Below are 27,603 nucleotides of genomic sequence, written 5' to 3' on the forward strand. Positions count from 1 at the left end.
GCTGATCAGAGCAATCCTTTGAGAGCATCACCCACCCAGCCAGCCTCCTCTCATCTGGAAGAGACGAAAACACTTCACTTCTGCAAAGCAGAAGAGCAAAGCATAGTTGTTAATCGACTGTATTTATCAGCCTGATTAGCAGCACAAGTGTTCATCACTCAGAGCTTAAGTGAACCCAAAATAACCCCCTTGGCTGCTCCACAGGTCTCTGCTGCTGACGAAGAGGTGCTAAAACAGCTTGTGGAGTGTTTTGTGCCAGCCAGCCACCTTTCTCTAAATCACCCAGCATGTCCCAGCCCCATGCCCTGAGATGCAGCGACTGCAAATAACTGTGCAAAGGGACAGTTAGGCCTTTAATTAAACATGATCTGAACTGCGAGAGAGGCATCACCCTGGGTGGACTGCATAGGATGGACTAGGGTAACAGGTAGATGTATATCCCATGAGGAGACCATTGGCACTGGATGGCCAACAAGCCACCCCCCCCACCCCCCCCCGATGTCTCTCTACTCCCATGTTGCTGATGTGGAGGAAGAACATAGTGAGCATTCAGTGATAATCTTCCAGGATTGTTAATCTGAGATTTTATAGTTTATAACATTTTTGCTTGCAGGCCAAAGACAGGGAGAGCAGGTCTGCCTTCAGTGTGCTGCATGATCTGTTCTATTTGGAAACCAAGGCTAGGACCTTGCCTGCATAAGGCCAGTTACAGAAGTATTAATTCATACAGGAGCCTTTGAAGGCAGCTCAACAATGCATTGAGGTGCTGGGGTGTAAAGGGTTTACAGTGATGCTCATGGGATTTTCTCCTTGGCATCACGACCAGTTCCCAGATGCTACAAAGAGGCCCAAGTGCCTCACCTGCCCTCAGAAAAGCCTTAAAAATAAATGGCCCAATATCAAAACCTGAATAGTAGACCAGATTTACTCCTTGTAGAAAAGCAGCCAGCCTCACTGAGCAGTTAGGGAACCAGTCCAGTAGTCAAAACATGCATCCACCCTGCTAGGAGGGCCAGGGAACGAGCTAGTCTCTGGACCTCCAGCAGAGGAAGAGGGTGAAGGGCAGGGGAGATGTCCCCAGGGAGGTCGTGGGGACATCTTGGCAGTGAATGAGCTCCTTTTGAGTGACAATCAGGCAGAACTTTCACAGTGACAGCACTCACTGCTTCAGAGAGACACGGGCAAAGCAGCACTGCTGGGGAAGGAGGGTTGGGAGCTGCCTTTCGCACAAATACATCAGTCTGAGAGAGGAGGAGGATACTGTTAACTGAGATACAGGATGAATTGCTTGGACTAGTGCATGAGCTGGGCTGACAGATGGGAAAGGACATTTCCACGGCAGGTTGTGCAGAAAGAACCAGCGAGATTTAGGAAGAGAGCCTGGAGAGGAGGAGAGGGAGGTCTGGTGCCTTTCTAAAAGCCACGCTCGAGTTAAGGCAGGAGTTACGGGTTTGATGCGGGAGATGCTGGATGCTGCTCTGCAGCCTGTCCCGTGGCCGAGGGCTGGCACTTGGCTGCTCATTCATAAAATTACTGCTCCTCCCCAGACAGCTCTGCAATGACAGCTTGGAGCTGCATTTTCCAATCACCCTTGCAACACCAACTTCCACAAGACACCCTGGGCAATGCCTGTTCCTACAAGAACAGGGTTGCCAGTCCTCTCAGCCAAGCAGCTCCAGCCTTTCTTCCACCCAAATTTGCCTGGGGGAAAAAGGGCCAACTCCTTGCCCTGCTATCCCACCCCATGGTGACTGTCACCTCGACAGCCATCTGTCCTCGCTGCGGGGCTGCTCTCACATGAGAGGGTGGAGATGGGTTTGAGTTGCAAAGGAAACGCCAAACAGAACGAGAAGACATACTGTTCAGGATCATTTTAAAACAAACCCTCGCAAAATAATTAAAAGGAAGGGGCGGGGGGAATGTTCTTAGGGCAGTGTTAAAATTCATTACGCTCTCTAATTTGCAGCATTTCATGCTTGCCAGGCTGAACTTCAGATTTGCCACATTAAAATGCTCAAGGGCTGCCTAATTACTCTTTGCCTTCTTGCAGCAAGTTAGGACACTCCAGGAGCACAAGAACTGGGTGTTTTCATGACTGGTCTGAATTAACAACCCTACACATGCACGAGTATGTGTTTGTGTGTGAGCAGGGAGTGGTATCTGCACTCACAACTCTTAGCAGAGCTCAATTTTTGGAAACAGAGGTCTGAGCCCAACCTCGGCCCAGCCATGAAGGAGTTAAACAGAAAACTATTTTGATGGAGGACCGAGCCAGACTTATGACTCAGGGGTGTTGTGGACCCCCCCTTTTCACCATGTCCAGACATCCAGCTCCTGCCAGCTGGTAACGATCACAGCTCAGCGCTGCAACCAGGAGAAGGATTGAAAGTGCTTGCATTGGCCAGGACCAAATCTTGCTGAAAGGCTCTTCCTTCCTCCTGCACAAACCACTTCCTCTCCTTCCCTTTCAGCTCGGAGGCTCCTGTAGCACAGCTAGCTGGCACAGGCTCACCACGCTTGCGTTATCCCAAGGCTGCACCCCGGCCAGGAGCAAAGGGCTCTTGCTTGTAGATCCTACAGTTGTCTGCCTCTAGGTCAGACAAAACCCTTTGTCCTCAGAGGACAGGATCTGCTGGCCTGTGTTGTCCAGCTCTGTTCTCACTAAACAGGAGATATCTTTGATATCACATTGCAAAGGCATAGGATCTGCCAAGGAGAAGATGAAGCAGGACACAGGCGTGTGATTGCCCAAGCCCCAACCAGGTGCCATCTTATGGGGGTAACCTACAACACTGCAGCCCAATAGCAAGGTGTTCAAAGCAGCCAGACTCTTTCTAAAAATGATATTTAAATCGTTTTTTCCAGCCTCCTTTGGTGTTTCTATTGACAGACATGGGAAAACACTAGGATTGCCCTTCCACCTACCAACACAAAAGTCCAGCTCAGCGGAGGAAACACTGCTGACACAAGAACAGCTGTATACAGCCTTTCTCCACAACCCAGGGAAGATGCCATCGAACCATGAGTCACTTTCTACACCAAACACTTCAAAATATAAGAAATTCTATTTATAATATAATCTTATATTATAATTATATTCATAATATAATCTCATATTCATAATATAGGAGATAAGCACTTCATATCTCTTAGCCGACATCTCTATGAACAAAAAAGCCTCAAGTCATGGGCTACAAAGTGACAATCCTATTGAAAGGCCACCAGGACCATCAGCACATGGTCCACAGCAGGTCTGAGCTGCATCTACTGTAGCTTTGCTTTGGACTTCAAGTGGCATGGCCCAGAGCCAGCAGCACTGCGTAGCATCCTGCATTAGCAGCATCCACAAGGCCTGGAAGGTGAAGCCACGCTGATGAAAATTAGAAGACAAGACATCATTTCTTCTCAAATTGACTGCGGTTAACCAGGGGAGCTAATTCCTATAGGAAGTCATAGGTAGTTCATCTCCAGATGTTTCTGAGCAGAGTTGGATGTCTTTCCAGAGTAGCTGCTTTAGCCAAAATGCAAATTACTGAGCATTTACAGAGGTTACTTGCTGAAATAAAACTGCTGAAGAACGGAAGACTGAATGTTCCTTTCTAGCCTTTATCTCTCCGCTTTATCCTGTAGTATCTCTGTTCTCATCTAAGGGCTAAAACTCCACTAGGCTAAGGGTGAAACAACCATTTTTGTTCTTAATTATATTCATATCAAGCTCTGATGTTTGTCAGTGATCTGCTGCAGCACAGCTGGGATCTAAATCTGGACACCTGAACACAGCACCTTTCAGCCAGAGTGTTAATCTTGCGTGCGTGCACAAGAGGATAAGCCATCCCCCTCTAAAAACTTAGTGTAGATGGAGTGGATTTAGTCTCAAAAAAATCCTGATGCTTTAAGGGCTGTTTGTTCTGAGTGACTAAACCCGCTGCATTGATACGGCTTTTTGCAAGCACGTAAGAATGGCAAACGTTCCCTGATGATATCTCCTGCTCCTCTATGGAGTGGGAAAAAGCATCACTCTCCATCCGCAGGGATCCTGATCCCTTCTGCAAAGCAATCTGAAACCTACAGAGGAAGGTGTTGTCCAACAGCTGGCTATTACTAAAAAACCTCAAGAAAAAAGAAATCTTTCACTAAAAAGTGCATTTTCAGCACAGCCAGGGAAGGGGCCAGGGTCACTTTTCCTAGCAGAAAACTACTGCAAGTGACTCTCTATTACCAAAGCGAGCCCAGCTAGCAGTATCTGCAACAAAATCAACAGTCAAGGTCAGATGTCACATTTGGAGGCTGTTTCCAGCTACGCACTGTGATTTTTATCATGCTTGCTTTATTCTCTCTGTTTTTTCATCCCAAACATTGCTCCTTCATTGCTTAATGGCAAGAAGACGGCGCAGGGAGAGACCCAGCAGGTTTGCATGGAGGTGCAGCATTTGGACTTTTTTTTTTTTTTCCTGGGAAGGCTGGGGTTAACGGGAGGGTCTGGACATCCTCGGACACCCATCTCCTGCAGGAGCCAGCTGGGTGTGATGGCCAGGAGTTCCCTTTCGCTTGGATAACTCACACCAGGGGACGCCTTTGGCCTCAGGAGTTCCTCATTCCTTGCAGATATGAGTCACCATTTGCAAACAGAGTCAATGTTGGAGCTGCAGGAAGAGAGGGCAGCCCTGCACTTAAACACCCTCATAACCCTGTGTTGGCGGCAAGCTCTGCCTGGCGAGAGCGTTGCACACAAAATGCGTCTGTGGCACCAGCCAGACTGGCCCTTCTGCTCAACACAGACGTTAAGGTCAGATGGGACCAGGACATATGTCTGAAGGCATCCTGGCACAGGCAGGAGTAACAAGCTCAAAGCAAAGCTGGTGGCAGCATCCCCCACCAGACTGGCAAATGCAGGAGGCTGGAGAGACTCAGGACAAGCAGGGACAGGGGTGGAAGAACAGCAAAAGGAGATGGCAGAAGGACAGACCCAAAAGCAGGGAGAAGAGTAAGGCTATGACATGCAAGCAGGCAGCCAGCCTCGGCTGAGAGAAGCAGAGAGGAGCTGAAGATATTCACCACTCTGGGTCTAGCTCATCCCAACTCCCTCAAGGTTTGGGGAGAACACAGCAGCTCTGTTTTGGGTATCCCCCAACATGTCCCCAGGTGCTGTTCAAGCCCTGAGCCAGCCTTACCGTGGCAGATACACGTTACATTAGGCTTGTTCCCCAAGCCACAGCAGGGTTAAAAACACTTGTACATCAGCAGAAGTTGCAGGACAAGCACTGAAAGTTGAATTAACGGGCTTTGCCAAAGCCCAGCCCCTGGAGAAAAGCCATGGCTTTGCTAACCCTCCACGCCCCAGCACCCTGACTGTGACCCTGGTTAATAATTGCAAGGAGCGGCACAGAGCACCAGCAATAACAAAGCACTCCTGAGTTCACTCAGGAGCCCTGGAGCTTCCCAACAAAACCTTGCTGGCAGCAGGAACCTTCTCCAGGGCTCCCCCAGGTTTATATATGGCAGCCTGAACCAGGATGGAGTTGCACAGTGACATGGGGCTGGTATCATCTACCAAGGTCTATGTTCAGACATGGCATGGCTCATACAGAGCCGGTTTTCAGGCAGCGGAGAAATACAGCTTAGGAAGAGCAGAGCTGCACATGCAGGATTGAGCCACCTCCATCTGTGGTTGTCCAGCCTTCCTTATCCCAAGATGGCTGTCGCCCCACACATGCATCGCGTTGGACACAGACCACCCCCCCCATGAGGTAACAGGAATGCTGTGCCCTTATCAGCACCCATTTTGATCACTTTTTTTGCATTAAAAATGTAAAAAAATGATGCTATCTTTGTAGGAGTGGACTGAACATGCATTTCTATTATTTATTCAGGGCTTCTACTTGAATGTCTGGACCAGCTTCTTTTAAATCCGGTCACACTGACTCCACTGGAAGCCTTGCACCACATCAAAATATTTGCACTGTTTTTTTTGTCAGCTGGACAAAAATATTATAGTCTAAAGACGGACCTGTACCTCTGTGATGTGGCTAGAGGGAAGGACAGCAGGGTCACAGGGCATTGCTTGAGGTCGCCTGGAGAGCCTTTTTCTGGGGCATTATGAGTTACAGAGATGCTTCCTTAAGAGGTTTGGGTAACCAGCAAATTCATTCAGAAAACTCATCATTAGCACAGATAAAATGCAGCACGTCTCCATGCAAATGATCTGCCTTCAATAGCTTCTGCAGCCTCTGGGATAATTAAAGCAATTGAACTTCAAAAGATGCGGAGGAGCGTGCCGGAGGAGCAGAAAAGATAATGGGGCTGCAGCTACTCTGTAGGAGACTGAATGGAGGCAGCTGGATCCTACAAGATCGTCCCTCCCAGAGTAGCTGTGCGGTTTGTCCCCCCCGGCTGATCCAAAGCATCCCTCCTCCTGCAGCTTCAGCCCAGATCACATCATAACACCAGCGTCATCCCCAGGGCTACGGGTTTCTTCTCTCTCCCTCACCTTCACCCCTTGGTGCAAGCAGAGCCCAAAACTCTGTCACCTTGGAGGCCTGGAGATACAACCAAGTCTTTCAGATCTCCTCTTGAGAGACTCCTGGCCGTACCAGAAACGTGTCCCTTGACCTGCTCCAGTTCAAACCAAGCAGGATCCAAACATCACCTGCAATTTCAGACAATGGCAGCTCCCCACTGCCCCTAACAATGGGCTCCACACTCCAGGCTTTGCCCCAACCCTACAGCTCCTGGTCCCAAGTCAGGACTCAAACCTCTGCCAAGATAACATCACCCAGCTTTGCCTAATAAACAGTTTTAGTATTTTGTCTTTGCCTGACCTAGACCTGAATAAAAGCACTGAGGCGTTCTGCTCCTTGCCTTCCTTCAGCTTGGGTTCTCCATTTTCAGTTCTCCCTTTGATAGGCTCATAATCCACTTGCAAGCCCCTTCCTGAGCTGCACATCCTATAAATCCCATGGTCACAACAGCAAATATCCAGACCACGCCTGGGTACTGCCTAGGAGCACTCCCCTTGTCTGCAAAACTTTCAGTCTGGGTCAGCAAGATCTGCCTTAGATTGAGCTCTGTTTTTTTAATTTTACCTCCATTTTCCTCCCTGTCTTTAATGAGCTTTTCTTTCTGTGACTCTTCTAAAGTATCACGAGTTCAAAAGTCATATTTAAAGTCCTGTAGCAACTCAAGTTGCTAGTGCTTTTGAAGAGGGAAGCCTCTTTTGGGTAGATTGGACCACCTCAAATTTGTGAGATTTATTAGAAATCTTTATCACTGGATCCATCCAGCTCTTACAAGCTGAAAGGTCTGAGTGTAAGTTCCAGTTTGAACCATCTCAGTTTGAGCTCTCCAAGTTGTGTTTCTGCCTTGGATGCTTCAACTTCCCCCACCTCTCAGCCAACTATTTCCCCTTTATTCCTTCATTTCAGCAGCGCATATTAGTATAGAGGCAGGAGTTTGCCATACTGCCCTTGGAGCTGAAAGGCTGCAGCTTTTTACCAGGCAGGGACTAGACACCAGCTTTCCTCCCCCAGGGTCACGATGTTGAGCACCAGAGGTTATCTCCATTCAACCTCACATCCCTGTTGAGCATCTCCCCTATCAAGCAGCAGGAGGTTGGATGGACACCTCCCATTTGCCACAACTGGTCCATGACCTACAGCTGGATGGTCAAAGCCAACCAGCACTGCAAGAGCTGCTGCAGTATGCTGTGGCTGACACACACCAAAACATCGTAGTGCTTGCTGGGTCAGGGATGGGCTGTCTCCTGCCATGGAGATGCTTTTTGCTCTTTGTGCACAGCAGAGATACTCAGGGAGGGACCAATCCATTTTACAAGGGATAGTGACCTCCAGAAAGTGTAGGAGGGCTCCATGCACAACCCAACATGACCTTTGGTAGGGGGTCATGCTCCAGTGCAGTGCCTGCCTTTGTTCCCTTTTGCTTCCCCACACTTCCGTACCAGGATCAGCCATCAGGATCTGATGCATCCCCACGTCATCCTGCTCCAGGTGGTCCAGAGGGCAAGGTAGGACCTCTGCACCCATGGGCTCCACATGGTCCTCTGGGGTCCTTCCTGTGGTAACCCAGAAGAAAACCCTGCCCTTTGCTAGCCCTTCCTTAACATCCCAAGATGTGCCCTCAGGCAGGTTCCTCAAGTCAAACTAACCCATCACCAAGCCACACACATGAACAGTGAGACCAAAACCCTGCTGCAACTCCAACCTCATGTTTGGGGGCAAAATCCAAAATCTCTGCTCCTATGAGAGCATCCACTGACCTGTGGACCTCACCCTCCTGGGGCTGCCCCTAAGGGACATCCCCGGGATTACAGGCAGCAGCATCAGGGGAGACTCTACACAGACAGGATAAAAAGCAGCCATCCACCCAGGTCAAAAGATTTCTTACAGATGAGGTTTTCGCCTCTTTTGAAGACCTCTTGCTTTGCTGCAGCCCAGCGTGGCTGGTGCTTGCTCCTGCTGCCATGGCTGGCAGCTGGATCCATCACCCCTGCTCTCATCCCAGCAAAAATATCTGTCACTTCTCCGATGTCTGTCCAGAAACTCTGCCCAGAGCCGGAGCAGGCACTGGCTTGTCTGCAGGAGGTGGCTCAGGGCACGTCACTACCGCACAGTTAACAGTGAGCAGAAGAGTATGGCCTGAGCACAGGGCTCTGGGATGGGGACCGAGCCGCTGCCTCCTCTCCCACAAGATATCCAGCTGGAAGTCCTTGCTCCATGTCTCTTTAGATATCATGCTGCAGCAGCCCTGAGCTGGGACAAGATGTACCCTGTGACATGGGGAGGAGTTTCACTTCCACGCATGGGACAGAATCCTGCTGCAGCCCCGGCCACAGCCCCGGGTTAGACACAATAAATCACTGCTCTCCTGCTCCTGCGTGAAGACCTGCTAGGCAGCTGAAGGCAAGACTTGCCGGGCAAGCAGCCAACAGACACCATCCCCATCCAGTGCCCACACAGCAGCAGGTGGCCTGGCTCCTTGCAAAAACAGTGTTTGCAGCTGCATCTTTTACCAGTGCAAGACTTTCCTTTGCTCGACAGGGAAATCACCTGCCTTAATCATCCAGCAGCAATCCTTCCAGTATTTACACATGCTCAGAGAACTGGTAGGACCAGCTCTGCAAGGCTTTCAGAGCAGCAAGTCTGCTAATACTTTGTAAGAAGCTCTTGTTTGCCAGGGTGTGGCTTGCAAAAAATAAAACAAACCAACCCCGAACTCTGAGCAACAAACAGGCGTTCTTCCTTCTACTTTATAAGGAGTCTGGGGGCAATGCTGGAACAGCTCAGGACAGGCTGGGAAGGGATGGAGTCAACCAGAGCCATCTACATCCCCCACCAGTGAGACAGGGAACCTCAAACCAGTAGAAATGCAATGTAAGCTGGAATGGAGGGTGCTCGCTGCAAGGGGAGGGATGTGTTTTCTCACCCGGGGAATTCTCTGTATGAATTAGCTGGAGATATAACAAAAAACCCAACAACAAAAACACAGTGAGGGGAAAAGCATCTTGGTTTAAGGGAAGGCCAGGCAGAAGCAGAGCTGGAGCACTGCCCTTTTCACCCAGCAATCACATACCTGCTGCCTGTCATGGTGTAACGCAGTGAAAAGCAATATTACGTGTCCCTGTCCCTGATGGTAAAAGCACAGCCCAGTCCTGGGCTGCTGCAGCCTTGTTTGATTAGTTATGGCCAGATTACAGGATAAACCTTGAATAAACGAGGGCTGCAGCCTCCCTCATCTGAGGACGAGCTGCAGACAGCCGAGGAGACAATTTGCCCGATAAGCTAAGGAGGTTCCTGTGCTGTGGGGAAAAGAAACCCTCTCCCACGTATCATTTCAGAGCTCCCCATTAATGTTTCCCAGTCCCCCAGCATCAAGGTGGTTGGGATGCTTTACCATCCCCTCTCCCCTTAACCTACATTCAAGACCAATTGAAATCACAGGACACAAGAGAGCAGAGATGATGCTCAGATGCACAGTGAGAGGACTAAAACTGGTCATTTTTGCACAAGGGCAAACCAGGGCGCAGGAAGCACTTCTCTGTGCTGAAAGAGTATTTTAAGGTAAAATGTGTCAAAGCGTTATTGAATTGGGACATACCCCCTAGAGCACATGAAAGCTGCCTACGGGATGCACGAGCAGGCGGGGGGTGAGGAGCTCAGCCCAGCCCCCTCTGAAGGGCTGGATCAGGCCCAAAGGAGCTGGTTCTCTCACCTACAAGCTGCAAACGCCATGGGCTCCCAGCACGGCTTTGCAGGGGTATCATCTGTCACGTCTCCAGCACAGGAGGATCCCCAAAGCATAAAGATCTGCAATACCAGCTGGAAACTAATGCACCGTGCAGAAAGGCGAAAGCTGTTAAGCCTCCCCGGTCCCAGAGGGTGGAGTGGAAAGGATCTTTTCCCAGAGGGGGTGAAAAACTCAATGGCAACCATTCCTATTTCCACCATGACCTCAAGAAGTTACCCCTATATTGAGGCACCAGAATGGGGGTCTCTCCTACAGCGTAAGCTAATTTAGCAGGAATAACCCATGGATGAAAAGGTTCCATGGTGCGAAGGGGAGAGCTAAGAGCAGGGGAAGGGTTAATGTTTCAGCCAGCCAGATGCTCCACTGGTGAAAAAAGCAGCCCCCATGAAGCCAATGGGTCTGTGTCCATTTTCTGCAGGGCCCAGAGCCCGGCCCTTTCTTCCTGGGTAATCAACTGGAAGTGAGCAGAGCCGGAGTAATCGCTGCACCTCACTCTCCATCCAGGATGCTGCCTGCGGGGTCAGGAGATGGAGGAGCACTGCCTGGCCTGAAGCAGGTCAACACAAGCCGTTGCTGAGCCTTTCTGCTCCACAAGCGGCTCAGCAGAGCAGGTGTAGGCTCAGGCATGAAGATATCAGCAAATAAACGGTACCCAAGTGTGCCCCATGACACCGCGGCATGAGCAAAGGATGATGGATGCACCTCTACGGGCTAAAACCTTCCGGCAGGTATGGAAGAGGTTTCACCTCTGGACATCTGCAGAGAAAGGAGCTGACACCTCTAGACACTAGAGAGGAGGAGGAGGGAGCGTGCCTGATCCCAGCCTTCAAGGCACAGCTGCATCCTTCTCATTCTCCACATATTAACCTGCTGCTGCCCTGCTTGGAGTAAGCGTTAGGAGAGGGGTCTTGGCACCTCTAGACTGGCCAAAATTATCCGGTAATGAATGCACAAGCATGACCAGACTTAGAGGATGCACCCGTTCTTAGTATCATACCCTAGCACAAACGCTGTCTAAATCTGCTCTTGGGATCAGATCCAAAGCCTTCTTAAAGCATCGATGCTTTGTTACTAATCTGTGCATAGACCAGGGAAGGGAGAGATGGATTTTAATTTTTTTTTTTTTTTTCTGAGGCATAGTCAAAGAGAAAAATTAGCTTGGTGATATGGCTGGGCTTCATCTGCTTCATGCCTGGTCTGCTGGAGAGACCCGCTCAGGTAACACAGGCCTTCCCAAAGGAGATACCAGGACAGGGTGTCTGCACCAGACAGTCCCAGCCTCCTACCACGACAAGCCCTAAATCCTCTTTATATCACAGTCAAACACCTTAGAAGGAAGGTGATGTGTCCTAATTCCCACCCTCCTACTCTCCTCTGATGGGGTGCAGTTGCAGACCCTCTACATAAGTCTCCCAAGGTAAAATTCATACCCATTTTTCCCCACGCCAGCACCGTTCTCCAGTTTAAATAGCTCTTCTGCCTCCCTGGTGTTCACCCCTTGGATGTATTTATAGGCAGCAAGCACATCCCCTCTCCGCCTTTGTTTCGCTAGGCTTTTATAGCTTTGTATAATAGCTCTCCATCCCTCTGATCAGCTCAGAGTCCTGTTTCCCTGCACCTGCTCCAGGCTGAGTTAATCCCTCTCAAGCACCAGATATCTCAGAGCCCGGTCCTTCCACGTTAACTCTTCCGTACCTTTGTCCCACCAACACCCTTTGTCTGCTTCCCCTTGCCTTTTTGTAACCCCCTCAGAGGCACCCACAACCAAAACAGCCCTGAAACCCCAGTCTCGGCCATCCCAGAATGATCCAACCTCCAAACATAGCACAAAGCCCAGCCATACAGCACCGCACTGTATGGCCTGATATATGTCCTAGGGGATATCCCCACACCCTGCAGCTCATCCTCGAGGTCAGCCGGTTCCCTCTGGCCAAGCATCTCATTCAACCCTGATGGATGGTGCCTCTCAGCTTGGTTTTGCAGCTGAATCTTGGCATGAAGAATGAGAATGATCTCAGATCTTCCCTTAAAAGCTTTAAGCAGATTTAAGCTCTCCTGCATGGGGCCCTTTGCCACCTCCCCTAGCCCCTGGCAGAAGTCTTCTCCACTGACATACTCCACTGAGTGGGTAAAGCCTCATCAAGTCCAGGTAAGGGAGATCTGTAGCATATTCTTTGCCTAAAAATGAGATCAAAGCTACAGGTCGGTCCGACACAGGCCCCTTTGGTAACAGTCCTGGGTTTCCACCCCGGGGGCTTGAGGATGCACATGGTAGTTCACCATGAAAGAGCTCCCTTGAACAGACAACAGACAGCAGCTGAGCAGGGATTTTGCTGGGCTTGTGGCCACGTCAAAGTCCCACCTAAGTCATTTCTTGCCAGAACAGGTGAGGACCTGGGGCTGGTGGCAGAGATCAGGGTTGGACTTGACTCTGCCATGAACCTCCCGAGTGCCTTGGTCATGTCACTTTGCCCCCTTTTTATGTGTCACCGTTTTGCAGACAGGATTATTGTTTCTGTGTGTCACATGCGGTGTCCCTAGAACATGACAAAGGGGCTTGATTTCTACTCTGAGCAGGGCCTGCTACAGCAAGCCCCGCTGCCTTCCTCAGAACCTGCTTTTCCTTTCACTAATGCCTTGATCCTCAACTCTGCTGCCAAGGAGAAAGTTTTTCCCAACCAACTCTGGCACATGGCTCCTGGCAAGCACCAGACGCTGAGCAAGCCAGCCCCCACGCACGCAGCAGCATTTGTACACACGCACCCCTTGCAAGGGGGATTGAGACCTCACATCCAGCTCCCAAGGGTAGAGGGCATCTCAATCATCAGTCCCTCCTGGGTTATACAACCCTGCTGCCTGGCTCATGGGCTGGAGCTCAGCCCCAGGTGATTCATGTTAAAGAATTACTTAAATAACCAGTAGGCAACCGATGTTCCCGGTGAAGGGTAGGGAGAAAATATATTGCGCCAGGATAGATGTGCCTGTACCAAGATGTTGCACCGAGCAGGAGCTAAGCGGAGAGCACCCGGCTCAGGCACTGCTCCTCCATCCATGCCGGGCTCTGCTGCTTTTCCTGCAGCCCCAACAGGTGATACCTGCTCTTGCCTGCATCTGTAAGCTTGTCCCTCCTCGCTTCACTGCCACGCCAAGCAGCATGGCCAGCCAGGCCCTCTGCACCTGCCTTGGGCTACCTACCCACCACCACGTGCAGAGCGTGGGGTGGGAGGCGCAGCTGCAGGGACGCTGTGCTGTCCTCACCCCAGTATAACACCAGTTCAGCACATCTGGACACCAGGCTGAGCCTGGGAGGGGAATCCGAGCCCCCTAAAAATGTAAGAGTGGATGGAGATGAAAGGCGCCCCGGGGAAAGTCTGCAGCACGGTTCTTGTTGGATGCAGCTAGAAAAGCAGCTGAGGATTTAACAGCATCCTCCGCTACCCGCCGTGCTCGCTGCCCTGCTTTCATCTCCATTTGCCACGTCTGCCCGCACTCCCCACCAAGCTCAGAGCTAACGCAGCATCCAGGCAGAAACAGAATGATAATTAGTAATAAATAATTAGTAATAAATCCAAGTATCGCACATGGGTGGATCTGCAGGGCCAGGTGAGCAGCCCAGGCTCACCTGGCAGCTACTGGAGCAGGAGGCGGGGGACGGAGAACCAGAGCCACTTCTGATGGGACACCCTCCAGTAGAAAGCATCGGGCTTATTCCTCTAGTCCAAAATAACATTTTCAGGGCAGGAAGAAAGGGATGATGTCTCTCACCCCCGGGATATGGGAAATCCAGATTCATATCCCTGCCTGGAAACCTGAAGAGACCTCAGTTCCCTGCGCCCCAGCAGCAGCCCGGCCTGCCCCGGGGGCAGGAGCTCTCTCTCGCCTTAACTTTCCACGCAACTTACTAAAAGCCCTTGGGTTTGTCCCAAAAAAATGGAACAAAGAACAATACTGAAACCTCAGGATTTTTTCCCGGCACAGAAATCCTGCTCTTCAGCCAGCGCCGAGGCCTCGCTGCTGAAAGTTTCTGTCCAGCTTGCCTCCGCCAGCAGAAACAAGCCGGACTGGGAGCAGCCGCGGGCTTTTAACCATCTGGGGTACAACTTTCAGATGCCCCAGCCCCAAGCCCCCCAACTTTCACATCCCCAAAACCTAGACCTCACCCCAGTGCTCGCTAAAGGCAAGGGCAATGCGCTCCACGCAAGGCAGCGCAGGGGAGGAGGTGGGTTCCTGCTTTTCGCGCTTTTTTGCCCCAAAATAGTCTTATACACCCAGCCCACCCCCTTCCTCAATGCAGCTACCCCCGATTCCCAAAGCCACAGGTGCTCTGAGCATCCCCCGAGGGGGAGGCTGGACCCCCCCGGGGCAGGGCGCGGAGCTGCCTCCCCGCGGAGGGGGCAGCAGCGGCGGGGGGGTGCAGTGACAAGCCGCCCCCCCTCTCCCCGGGACCGGGACTCGCCCTACCTGCCCGTTGCCGGTGCCGTTGCCCGATGCCGGTGGCCGGTGCCGCCGCTTCCCCGCAGCGTTTCACCTCCCCCAAGCACCGCCCCGACGGGGCGGGCAGCGGGCGCCGCCGCCGCGCCTGCGCTGGGACCGCACCGGGGACCGGGACCGGGACTGGGAACCGGGAATGGGAACCAGCACCGGGAATGGGCGCTCCCCACCGCTGGCAACCGGGACTGGCACCGCCCAGCACTGGGAAATGGGAGCGGCAGCGGCTGGCGCTGGTCCAGGACCTGGTCCGGGACTGGGGACCAGTTTGGTGAACTGGGAACCCCTGTTGGAACCGGGACCGGTATTCCCCAGGCACCCTAAGATTCCCCTAAGATCCGGGATCATCTGGGAAAGGGGCCCGTCAGCGAGAACGGCGGCTGGCACCACCCAGATGGAGAACTGGGATGGGGAACTGGAGCTGCCCAGGCACCAGCACCACCAGCTGGGCACTGGGACCAGCAACTGGATCACCTGGGCACTAGCACCAGCCACTGGGACCTCCCAGGCACTGGCACGTGGACTGGCACTGGGACCAGCATTGCCCTGGCACTGGATGCTGGGACAAGGTCCCACTGGCTCTGCCTGGGACCTCGCACTGAGACTGGAAACTGGGCAAACTGGAGCACCATGCACCACCAGCAGCTGGGTGCTGCGTGCCAGGGCCACCCAGGCACCAGGCAGCTGGGGTGCATTAGGACATCACCCATGGAGGGTGCAGGGGAGAATCATCAAGGGCTGCAGGATTTGGGTGCAAAGGGGACATGCCCCCATCAGGAACAGTGAGGGGCAGGATCACAGGGCTTGGAGATGTGTTTTCCAGCCCAAGACCAAAGTTATTCCCCTTTTCTGTTTTGCAAGAGGGAAACTGAAGCACTGCGGAGGGAGGTGAATGGCTGGGCAGGCACTTGGCCCCCCTGCACATCCATGGAGGTCGACACGCAACGGGTGTCACGGGGCTGGCGATGGGGCCGAGGTGGCCAGACCAGCCGTGCCCCCATGGTGGAAAACGCGCACTCCCAGCCCACAAAAATGCATCCAAGAGGGGAAAAATAAACATGACCCACCCAAAAGTGGATCCCCTGTGGTGGAAAGGAGCCAGTAAGGTTTTTACAGACCCTGTGTCACCAGCAGCTCTGATCTCATGCTCTGACTTGATGCACAAGCATTACTGGCTGTATTCAAGGTTTAGCATAAATTAGGCCAAAAAGAGGCGTCAAGGGATGAACAATTAAAGAAAACAGTTGTAAATTACGGGAATATACAGGTGATCAGACTCTTTTAGATTAAAAAAAGAAAAAAAAAGGGGTAAAGGTTAGCTGCTGCCTGCCAGTGACAGAGTGAGCACTTAAGGACATCTGCTTGCCACAACTTCGGTAATGCAGTGAAATTTCAGTGATAAAATTAGAAAGGGGGCCGTGCCGGGAGCAGCATTGGCCTGGCACGAGCTCCTGGTCCCACCGAGGTGTCACCTGCAGCTGTATGTGGTCACCACAAATCATGTGGGTGATTCACCTCCTCCGGGACCTGCCACTTCCTCAGGTTTATTATCTGAAACCTTTTTGGACTTTTCATATTAAGGTTCTTGGTATTTTTCTGTTAATATAATAATTTCATTACTTACACAATTCATTAAATATTCATGTTACAATTATTTTAATTCATTTATTAGTTAAAGGAATAAGAAAGCCAAAAATCTGCAGTTCCATGAACGTTTTCTTTAGCAGCAAAGGCCATTTTCTAATGTTTTTCTTCTCTTTGCCTGTTTTCCCCTCTCCCCCACGGAGCTCAGGGCTGCTGTGATCTGGTTGTGCTCAAAACCAGGTCAGTGCAAAGGTCCAGTTTCATGCACCCTTTTTCTCACCCCTCAACAAAATTCACCTAGGAAAATAACCCTAAAACCCACAGGGTTTTAGGACTCCATATTTAGGACCCTGTATTAGGTCTGGAGCCCAGCTGAGCACAGTGCTGACCATCACCCTAACCATGGTGGGAAACTCTAGCAGCAAATGGCAAAGACTGAAAAAAGAGGAAGAAAAAAAAAAACCCAAACTCTCAGTTTCTGAATATTTGTAAAGGGGAAGAGTAGATCCTACACAGGTCTCCAACCGCAAGCCCAAGATCATCAGTAATGGCCTTAAAAGCAGCTACCAGGCAGGCTAGGTAGGGATGGATGCTGCTGCTGCTCCCTGGCGGGGGGCAGGGAGAGCGCAGAGCCCATTTTGATCTGTGATGTGCTTAAATGGGGAAACACTCCATCAGTGTTAATTAATTAGTATCATCATCCATCATTCCTCCCACCAGTACAGACACCTCCTGCCCAGTTAGCTGCCACGGGCTTGCTTTAACGGCAATGGAGGTAAATAGGTAAATTCCTATTGTGCTGTTTCACCTATTTGACCCCAAAACTGCTAAGGGGGAGCATCTCACTGCTGGGAACGTGGGGACCAGGGGGCACGTGGGGGAGTTTGTCGCCCATGGGGGTGATGGGTGATGCTGTGCAGTGCTGGACGAAGGGATGGAAAAGAAGAGGAAGGAAAAAATTAAAACAAGAGAAAATGGGCTCACCCTTGAGACGAGTCAGCAGCAGGAGCCCGGCTTTTATTTTGTTAACGGGCTGGAAAGCATCAGGGAAAAGTTCTTCTGCCGAATTAAGGCAGCGAGCAGGTCCCCAGCTGCTCCCATCTCCCTACAGGGACGCGGAGCCCGAGCCCACTCTCATCGCAGGCCCAGATCTTGCAGATTAACTTAGTTGCGTTTTCGATTTCAGCCTCAGCAGGGGAAGGAAAATGATGTAAATACGATTTGTAACGACGCCTTGTTGCTCCTCAGCGTGATGCAAATGAAGCCGTGGTGACGGGGGTGATGTGAGGGCTGAGCAGGGGGGAAGGAAGAAATAGCGATGCTTTAAACTAGACCCCGAGAATAGGTAGGAATAAGGTAAAAGGCAAAGTGGAGGAGGAAAATTGCAGCCAGTGATTCTTCCAACAAATGGGATTTCATGATTCCTTCTGGGATTTCAAAGCAGATGACTTAGTGAGGTTTTCCTCCCTCCCGGGAGAAATTTGTTGTTCTTGCTCATGCAGGGGACCCCCAAGGTGAGGTTTGGTCATGGGTGGTTCAAGGTGAGGGTGTCCCTGTCCAGAGCAGTGGGAGGTGAAGAACTGCCAACTCCCATGCAAGGCCAGCTCTCCCCTTTGAGGGCATGTTTGGGGGAGAAAAGCGAGAAAATGACCGCAGCTGGGCGGCTGGTGCCTGTATCCCCATTTTCACACTGTGGAGATGCAGGGAGCAACCTCTGATGGCCCCATCCCCAATGCAGGAGCTGCCTGGTGAGGACAAGCTGAGCACTGTTGATCCCATCAAGTTGCAGTCTTCTGCTCCCTTTGAAGATGACTCCTCTGGTCATCCATCTGCACCTGAATTAAACCTCATTTTTCTGAATTCTACAAAGTTGTTCACCTCGGTTGCTGCCTCTGGAATACCAGTAATGTATTCTCTCCTTTCCCTCTCCACATGATTGCAGCATAATCTCCTACTCACTTGATTTATTTAAGCAGGCCTTCAGATGCTCCAGTAATGGGAGTCATTTAGGTCCCTCTGCAGATATGTATTTATTTATTGCCGTTCATTTAAACTGCAGAGCCAGTTGGCAGGAGAGAGACAAGACTGGGGTCACAAGGATGTTAAATTATTCGCTGTCAAAAATAGCTGGTTGAGAAAGTTAATTTAAGCAAGGTCGTTCAAGGTCAGAGTCAATCACTGATGGGAGGAGAAGGGCGTTAATTAGCTGTTTTATTTATGGGGGTCATCGTGACCAAAGTTGGTAATGAAAAGGGAAACTATAGCAACTCCTCTTGTTTTTTGGCAGAAGCAGCTCTTGGATGAGAAACCAAATTGCTGTCCTTGACCACGATGGAGAAGTTGAGGCTACTGAAAGGCAGCGTTGTGATGCTCACGGGGACCCTTGGAGCCCCACAAGGCATGGGCTGGGGAGTTCCACCTTGCAGAGTCCAGCTGGGGGCTGAAATTGGTGATGCTCCTTCTACAAAGATGCTTGGGTAGCAGCTAGGGAGGTGCTTAGCAGGGGTGGAGGTCTCAGAGGGCATCCGAGATACTTTGGTCGCTCATGCAGACAGGTCCTTGCCCGAGATTTTGCCAGCTCTCTTGGCAGATGGTCCAGGAGCTGCATATCCTTTCTGTTAATACTTGTGTTTCATTTCCCATCTGAACTTCACCAGCGCCTTCTTGCAGCTATAAGACCTTGCAATATCCTTTTCCTCCTAGTTCAAGAGCTCCCTAACATCAGGAATCTCCTCCCTTTCCATTCCTCTCTACCACGCACTACTATGGACCACCTAAGGTAGGAAAATCAGTGAGTAAACTGGGTGGGTATGATCTGGAGTCACTGGGAGCCAACAGATCCACACCTTGTAGCTTATTACATGATCTTCCACAGGAGATCAGCACAATCATGGCAGTCAGATCTTTAATGATAACAATGCCTGACCAGAAGAGACATTTCCATCCAAAGATTTGTATCATAACCTTTCATCACAAAAAGGGCCATTTTTTCCCTGTTTCCGCATAAAATGCAAGTGGGAACCATAAGTCCTGATGAAACCCACCCCCTGCCTCGCTGCCCTGGTGAACACATCAGCCACGGTTCAGGATGTGCCCACGCCGTGATCCGCACAGCAGCCGGCTGGCAAACAGCTCTCGCTAATTGATAACTCTTCTGGGAAATCCATACCATTAAATTCTCCACTTAATTGTCTGTATCAGCGCTTGCTTCTGCACAGTCACAATCGGGCAGCTTTTTAACGGGCCAGCTGCTATTAAGCAAGACAAAAGTCAACCAGCAAGAATCTTGCTTGAAGAGGAATGAAAACATGACATCGGGGTTTATAGTGGAGGAGAGAGTTGATGTAGCAGATGAGATTAGGGCAAGAGCTGTGGCCCAAAGAGATGCTAAGAAATTGGCCTTCCCCTGAAAAGCTAGCAACATAAATCAGCAGAGGCAAGGTTGTCCATGATTGTATCTACAGAAGGTAACTCGGGTATCACAAATCAAGCTCTGGCAGCACGGGGCTGCTTGAGCATTTAATCTGTGCCTCCATCCTGACTCCTCCTTGAATTCTCCTCCTTGGGGTGACACCAGGTGACACAGTGTGGGAAACGGGGCTCAGGTCCCCAGTCCTCTGGCTGTCTGAGCAGCCTTTTGCTCAGCAGTGCATAATTACAGGAGAGATGGGCTTACTCTAACAGCTTTTCTACCCCTCATCGATCTGCTCTCGTATGCAAATACTCACCTGCTTATGAATAAGCGACTTCAGAGGAAAATGCCAAAGTGCTGAAAAAAAAGACGACGTTGCAAAGCCTGGTCTAGGGATGTGCTGCAATATTAAACTCAACCGTGCCAGCCCAGCCCTGCAGCACTTTGGGGTAATCTGCACTTAAGGAGATGAAGTTGGGGCAAGCGTCCTGGCTAAACCCCAGCTGGGTTTGCAGCTGGGTGGCTCAACAGCTAAACTGCTGTGCAGAATGGGGAGATACCACCTAAAGAGGGCGTGGAGGATGCAGGTGTGATCATTTCCCACCTTTTTAACCCACTGTAATACCTTCTGGGCTCCAGGAGCTGAGCATGACATGGCCGCTCTATTCCTGGGCTTTCAAAGAGCCTGGACCCATCTTCTCAAAAGAGCAGAGATACCCTCAGATTTTCAAGGCTTCCAGATGTAAACTGATAGACCCAAGAATAGTAGAGAGATGAGTAACAGCCAGTGGTAAACCTCCATCTCACCTGCCATCCTCCATCCTTTTGCTGGGCTACCACAGAAAACAAGGAGGTAACAAACCTCTGGGTGCTGCCCCCTGCCAAAGCCCAGAGACATCGGCAGATAAAGGCGCTGGCCAAGAGCTCCCATCTCGCCAGGGCTTCTCATGGCACAAGCAGCACTGGAGTGCTTGGAAGTCAACACCATCTCCTGGCCACACACCCGCCAGGACTTTGGTCATCGTTCAGCCATGACCACCCAGCTGGAGGGGACCAGGGCTCAGCTGCTTTGGCAGGGACTCACCTCTACTTGGGAGCAGAGTTCAGGCAGGAGTTCAGTCAATGACCTTGATTTTTCCATGGGGTTTTCCACACTGAGAAGCAAGACAGTTTGGAAAATAAGCGGGTTGCCAGCAATCCCACGTTCCCTGGAGCAGAAAGGAAGGAAAGGAGCAAATGGTACCGCTGTCCTCTCAGCTGCTCTTTATTTATGATGGGTCAGAAGCCACCTTAACAAATGCTGGTTCCAAACAGTCCTGCCAAGAGATTTTTAGGCAATTTTCCTGTTGATTCTCCTCTTCACCCCAGAGACAAATACAGGAATTTTTTTCCGTTCTGTCACCACCTCTGCCTTCAGTTCCCAGCAGAGAGACATCTGAAGCTCCCATTTCCAGCAGCTCCCAAGAGCACAGAGAGCTGGGCATGGCAGAACCACACATCAAGGCTCTTCCACACAACTCTTCTTGCAAATAAGCAGCTTGTTGTGGTATCAGGACAAATTCTGATCTTGGCTTCAGAAGCCTAGAACTGGGATCGGTGGAATGACTTTGGATTTACACTGGTGTAGCTGACACCAAGTTTTGCTGACAACAGCTTCCCTCTCCTTCCAGTCACACTCACTGTGCAAACTGGTGGCTTGTTTCTGAAGGACTCGCAGAAAGGCAGGATTTGTTTTTCCTAAGCAAATTTTAAAAAATGTTGCTGTTTTGAGTTTCTCTTTGTTTCCCAGTTGCCTAATAGTACTACCCATTTATAATGTGCACTTACATCAAAGCACTGCCTAGTTCCTGTGTCAGAAGAGACTCTGTCCTTCCAGATGGTGACTCTCAGGTGTCACTTTTGGACTGCCCTCCTTGGCTTTTGGAGTGGCCAAGTCTGGGGATGAGGAGCAGGCAAACGTTGGACCTCATGGGAACACCCTTGCCCAAGTCCTTGCTACCACATATGCAGAGCAAAGCTTCCAGAAGAAGAAAAGATGACTCGGATGATTCCCTACAAGACCAGGCAGTAAGATGAGTACTCAGTGGATTTGAAAGGACAAATTTCCCCAGGGACTTACTCATTTTGTGCAATATATTTCTGACTGAGCTGCCTCCAACACCCACCAGGACCTGTGGGCTGGCCACTCACATCCCTGGCATTTCAAGGAAACAGGTTTCAGAGGGGCTGAGGATAATTTGCCATGGTGACCATGTCCCAACAGTCCCTTCACCCCCCTGCACCAGGAACCATGCACCCATGTTTCCATCACTCTCATCCCATAAGAACTCTTCATATGGGAACTTCCCCACCATTCCAAGGCAGATATTTTCACTCTACGACCTACTCTCCTGCAAGGAACATCTCTAGGACATGTCCTGCAGGCTTCTAAGGTATCTTCTTCTATATATTGCTTATCAGCCTAACCTTGCCCCCAAAATCAGCATGCAGCAACTCCCGCAGTTGTGCTGGCTCCTGCACTTGGTGAGGAAGCCAACTCCAACCTCTGCTCCTGCCTGTCTCTGATTACAGAGCTTGAGGAATTTGCCTGAGTATTAATTAGAGAGGTCACCTCTATATCTCAGCTTCATCCGGGCTTAGCTTCAAACATTATGGAAGCATAAAACCATTAGCGCAATCAAGATTTATTTGCTGCAGTACAGATTGGCTGGAAAGGTGGAGCCAAGGGTGTGGGAAAAAACAACAGCGACGTAATTCTTCGTGTAAACCCCAGCAGCAAGACACAGGTCAGCATCCTTGTCTAACCCCTGAACCGTAATTCAGCTGCTGCGTTTGGGAGTCCGCAAGAGCCTTGACTTGGGGACAGCCCCTCAATGAACGCTCAGAAATCATCCTCTTTTCTTGCACTGCCTAGCGATTGGCTTCTGCCCCTTCCTCCTCTGAAAGTTTTATATTTTAGGGGAAAACACTGTACTGTAAGCCAAAATGAGTGTGCAGGAGATGTTCCCAAATGTACTTTTTCCAAAGAGATCTTTGACACCAGTAGTTTTTCATTGCTGCCAGTTTGTGAAGTGGACTCAACCATCATTTTAAAAGCTCTGGATACGCCTTTTTGTCATACACTGGGAAAAGCAGCAATTATCCAGCACTGCTGATGCGACTGCTAGTTACCACCCGTGTCATGCAGGTACTCCCCTCACACACCAGCAATACAGATGACAATGATACCAATGGCATCTTGTGTGCCTTGATTCCTCTCCTTTCCTGTTTTAGAGAACAGGGATGTCTCAATCAGAAATCTCGAGGAGAATGTGGCACTAATTTTAAATGCTCTGTGTAGCCAGTGCAGGCTTAGGCATTGCACACATTGTGATGAGGCCCCCTAAATCTTCAGAGGGTTCCCAGGAAGGCATCTCCACCAACCCCAAAACTACAATATGTGTAAGTCCCATCAAAGCTTCATCAAACCCTGCTGAGTTAGCTACACTGGGTTTTTTTAAACCTCATTTACTTGGCCCTCCAGATAGCTTTCCCCCCTCTTTTGCACAACACAACTGCATTAGTCAAGTAAATGAGTAACGATACAGTTTCTGAGCAGACCTGTAGTGCTGCCAAGAAGCTGTTGCCTCATTAAATCTGTCTCATACCTACTTTCACTCACACAAGGATACATATCTTGGCTGCTGGACAGTGTACAGAAATTGAGAATTTTGTGTTTCAGATTGCAGTGGTTTTTTAAAGGAGTCAGCGTTGCAGGGAAGAACAACGGAGAAGCAAACAGGAACCCTCTGATCCTGCAAAAAAGCAAATGTTAATCCGTCTTTTGGAGGAAAATACATCCAACTCAGTTAGCAATTTCTGTTTTGCAATGCGGAAGGAAGAGCAGTTACTCCAATTCTCTCCTGTCTCTGCAAACCTATCGGCTTGTGCTGCAATTACATCTGATCTCATTAACAAAGCGCTGCCAGACCTGGCTGGGATTTGGAGAGGAGATCTAGGGAAAAGACAGGTGTTGCAAGAAGTGGCAGGGCTGATTCACAGCTTGCCTATCTTCCCTCTGAATCAGCAGGAAAATAATTAATATCCCAGGCTAGCGATAGGGGACAGCAGCCAGCTAGATAATTATATGGTCCTCCTTACGATCCGAGGTCCTCCTTATTTTTTAATAACTCAAGTAATCTCACTTACTTGTCAGTTGTGAAGAAAGGGCTGTAATTAGCAAACAAGTGCATTGCGTGAAGCATTTGGTAAGGAAAAACGAAGATAAAATGATTAGCTTTGCCTTGAACTCTCAGTGGAACCTCTTGTTTCATCCGGGCAAGTGTTTGTAGCATAAATCCAGCCCCAGGACTTGCTCTGGTGCTTTCACTGGACCTCAGGTGGTCTGGGCTGTGGAAGGAGATATTTGCTGCTGCATGGGGCCAGTGGGACAGGGTTTGGGATGCCTGACCCGGGCGCTACATCCTTCAGGGGCGTTTAGGTCTTGCTCAAAGGGTTCCCAGTGGGATTTGCACTGTCTCATCTCTGTGTTTTAAAGAGGAAAAAGAGAGAAAAAACAGATCCAGCTGTGGTCATATAGCACAAAAAGACCAACCACCATGTATACTCTTCACATTGACATGGACCATACCTTCACAGCTCATATAGATCTATGTTTCTTTCTGGGACCAATGTATGAGACTTACAACTACTGTCACACCTCAATTAATAACACTGGAGACTCATTCTGCTCTCGCTGATTATTTGCTGACTTCTGAATTCGAGCTGCAGGAGCCATCTCTGGTATTATCAGACTGTATATTTATATGTAATTAAAACAGCTCTCTAAGCAAAAATAGCCAAGCTGGGCATGGATTCAGGCAGGAAAACACCAGGGTTTCATTTGAAATCAGAGGCTGTAAAGGGTTGTTCTCCTCCACCTCCAGCCTTCCCACCTCAGAATGTTTCTGCTCCAGATACTCATCACCACGCTTGCTGGAGGTAATTGCCGTCAGCACTCTGTGTAGTGCTTAAATCTACTTAAGGCAAGAATGGTCAGGTTTTTATGTTGATTTGGGGTTCTGTCTTTAAAATGGTATGTCCCGAGTGGTGTTTAAACATTGATTTCCCCTAAATCCTGATCCACGCTAAAACCTCACCATGGGTCTGGGCTGGGGTTGTTGCTGTGATGGTTGTATAAACCTCACGTGGGGCTGCTGATGTGTCCCGGGATGCTTACTGGAGAGGAAGGGGTCTGCTGGGATGTAACACAGATTGTGGTATGGGAAAAAGGTCTTTTACCCCGTCCTGAACATGAACACCACGTGATGTGAGCATATGGACAAACCCACCGAGCATCAGATGTCCTGGCTGTTGTGGAAGAGCCACAACTGCTCCAGAGGGGTGGTCATGAGCACATCAGCTGCGAAGAAAATTGATAACAAACTGTCAAATTCAGGGGGATGTGGCAGAGAGATCTTCAGCAGAAACAAGTCCATGATGTTAATCAGCCCTCCTGCTTCAGTTAATGCTGTAAGGGGCTGTGTCAGCCATTTTGTCTCAGCATTGCTGTTACGCCATTACCTGCCCCCGAGCCATGGGGTGGTGTGAGGGGCTGTGTCAGCCATTTTGTCTCTGCATTGCTGTTACGCCATTACCTGCCCCCGAGCCATGGGGTGGTGTGAGGGGCTGTGTCAGCCATTTTGTCTCAGCATTGCTGTTACGCCATTACTCCCCCCGAGCCGCAGGGCGGTGTAAGATGGCAGCTGTCTGGTTCAGCACCACATGCCATTTCCTAGGCCGGACCTCGACGTCTCATTGCCGGGAGGACGAAATCAGCCCGGAGCTAGAAAGGCTGTGGGTGCGCACAGGGCTGGGGGACGAGGGGGACGTGCGGAGGCTGAAGGCGTCCATGGCCGACCCCCCCCTCGGTACGAGCACTGTGGGCATCTGGGCATGGGCACGTGGGGGAACACGGGGCGGGATATGAAATGAGCTCTGTGACAACAAGCGAACTGCTGGTGGGGACTGGATAAAAGGGGCTGCATGGTCCTCTCTGGTAAAGCTTCTTGCTTGTGGTAGTTTTTCGATTGCCTTCGCTGTGCCGTTCTCCGAAGCTCTTGCCAGCCAGGTCTCTGGTTAGAGCCATCAGGATTAAAGTGTTGCAAATATGTAGCTTCAGTTTTAGCTTTTGAACAGGCTGAATAAAGAAAAAACAACAGGGGAGTGGTGGGGGGGAAGAGGGGAGATTAATAAAGCTGCAAGTAAATTGACAGTCTTGAAAGGGAATTGTCAAGTTCAAAGTTTAATTTTCTGGTTGGGAGGCGGTCTTTCACAGAACCACAATGTTTTTATCCCCAGGGAAATTTCAAAGTATTACTCAGTTCTAGGCTAGCTGCAAGCTCAAAATGCAAAGCTGGATTTCACCCACCCCAGCGTTCAGGCAGTGCTTGTCTGTGGAGTTTGGATGTGCCTCTGTTTGCAGCACCACTGAGCAAGCACTGAGGGGAGGTGGCACTGGTTGCCCCTGACATTTACACCACTGGTTATGAGGTTTCCTGCCCCATGGTTTGGCCCTTGAATATTTAGTTCAAGGATGTCCCTGCAGAGACAGAGCTGCAGACACAAGCAGGGGAAAATAGGGTCTCTGAGTAGGACCTGGAAGAGCTGCTAGAAGTGGGGGAAATACCTGATGGTCTGTGGCAGGTGCATCCGCCCAGTGAAAGCAGCTTCTTGGCTGCTGAAGTGCAGCAGCTCCTGGCTGCCTTTGTTCTCAGGGCCTCGGGGTAGTTGGGGCCTTTGGCCAATGGGAGCCGCTATTGACTACAGGTCAGATTCGGCCTGGGTATAAATGGAGTCCCCTGGGGGAGCCATTTGGAGCTCATCCCCTGGAGCAGCAGCTGCGGTCGAGGACTCTCCCCTTGGGTCAGGACGCTGCCCAAGGAAACTCCTCGAGGTGCCTTGGGTCGGGACGCTGCCCTGAGCAGGTCCTCGAGGTTGAGAGCCCTCACTTGTCAGGTGAGTGATAAAGCGTTTTGGGTGGCCATTAAACCCTAGGGAGTGGGGCTTTGTTCAGCATTTTGGGTGGCCGTTAAACCCTAAAAAGTTGTTCTGTTCTCTCTCACAGACATTTGAACCTGTAATTTATGGAGAGCTAGTGAACTGTGTTAATAATTTTTTTTATTTTTGGTGGTTGGTTGTTTATTTGAGAGCCTCCGTAACATGGTCGCTACCTGACCCTGGCTGCTGGGGTGTGATGAGTCTTGCTGGGTAAGTGCCTACTGGTCCGTGATTTCTGCCTGGAGAGGTTCTGCCCTGCAGCGATTATCCTTCTCTCTCACTGAAAGAAACTGGAAGAGGATGAGGCAAAGGATGTGCAAACTGCATGCTCCAAGCTGACGGCACGTTCACTCGACTCCTGCCTTTTCCTCTCCCACCCGTGTCAAGCACCTGAATTCCCTTCTAACTGGTGTGTACTGGGAAAGGCCTCTGAAGGTGAGAAGATCCTGCACTATACCTCCAAGCAAGGTCCAGTGCTCAAAGGGCCCAAGCACAAAGCAGTAAAGACTGGGGAACCCCAGAGCCTTGCACTGGAGATCAAAATGAATGCAATCACATCTCCCTTCATTTTAAAACGTTTGTGTGTTTGCTGGATGGCTGCAGGCGAGAAGCCAAGATGACCAAGCTCTGTGCTCCTACCACGGGGGCTCAGACTGTCATAGCTGTGGGCAGGCAGCTTCCCCACCAGTGCAGGTCACACAAATCCTGCTGTTCTACATGTGCACCCACCAGCCAAGACTTACAACCCCAACTACTCAATAGCATCAAGACGAACTGGCCAGCCCTGCGCAACACAAAAGCCAAGAAACACCTGGGAAAAG

The 27,603-nt window shown here is 50.4% G+C and overlaps 1 protein-coding gene across 3 annotated transcripts in view; it reads right to left on the bottom strand.

The window, feature by feature from the left end:
- The window catches only part of CAPN5 (calpain 5), a 61,997-nt gene extending 44,651 nt beyond the window's left edge, over positions 1-17,346 (bottom strand). Inside the window, exon 1 of one of the 3 annotated variants that reach the window (XM_074860460.1) lies at positions 17,317-17,346. The gene's annotated coding sequence lies outside the window, so the exon portion shown is untranslated. Of the gene's footprint in view, positions 1-14,721; positions 14,807-17,316 lie in introns of those variants that run through there. The other 2 variants (XM_074860462.1, XM_074860461.1) reach the window with 2 other exon arrangements.
- Between the last annotated feature and the right edge of the window lie 10,257 nt (positions 17,347-27,603).

This window comes from Strix uralensis, chromosome 2 (genome assembly GCF_047716275.1).
Source record: "Strix uralensis isolate ZFMK-TIS-50842 chromosome 2, bStrUra1, whole genome shotgun sequence".
Taxonomy (NCBI): domain Eukaryota; kingdom Metazoa; phylum Chordata; class Aves; order Strigiformes; family Strigidae; genus Strix; species Strix uralensis.